Here is a 218-nt window from a genome sequence, read left to right as displayed (position 1 = left end):
AGGTGCTTCTCTAAAGCTTCGCTTCTGAAGGGGCTAGACGACGGGTTGGCCGCGTGTTCCGACCATTTGTTCCGCCAAAGCTCCAACTGTTCTGAATAGCTTGGCGACTTGTTCACCGTTACAGTGCCCCCAATTCAGCTCGTAAAGACTGTTTTGGAATAACGAAGAGAGGAGGATACGTGGCTATTTGTGCAATCAAAAATATTTATTGAGGCATT

This window comes from Rhipicephalus sanguineus, chromosome 9 (assembly GCF_013339695.2).
Source record: "Rhipicephalus sanguineus isolate Rsan-2018 chromosome 9, BIME_Rsan_1.4, whole genome shotgun sequence".
Taxonomy (NCBI): Eukaryota; Metazoa; Arthropoda; class Arachnida; order Ixodida; family Ixodidae; genus Rhipicephalus; species Rhipicephalus sanguineus.
This window is presented reverse-complemented; position numbering follows the sequence as displayed.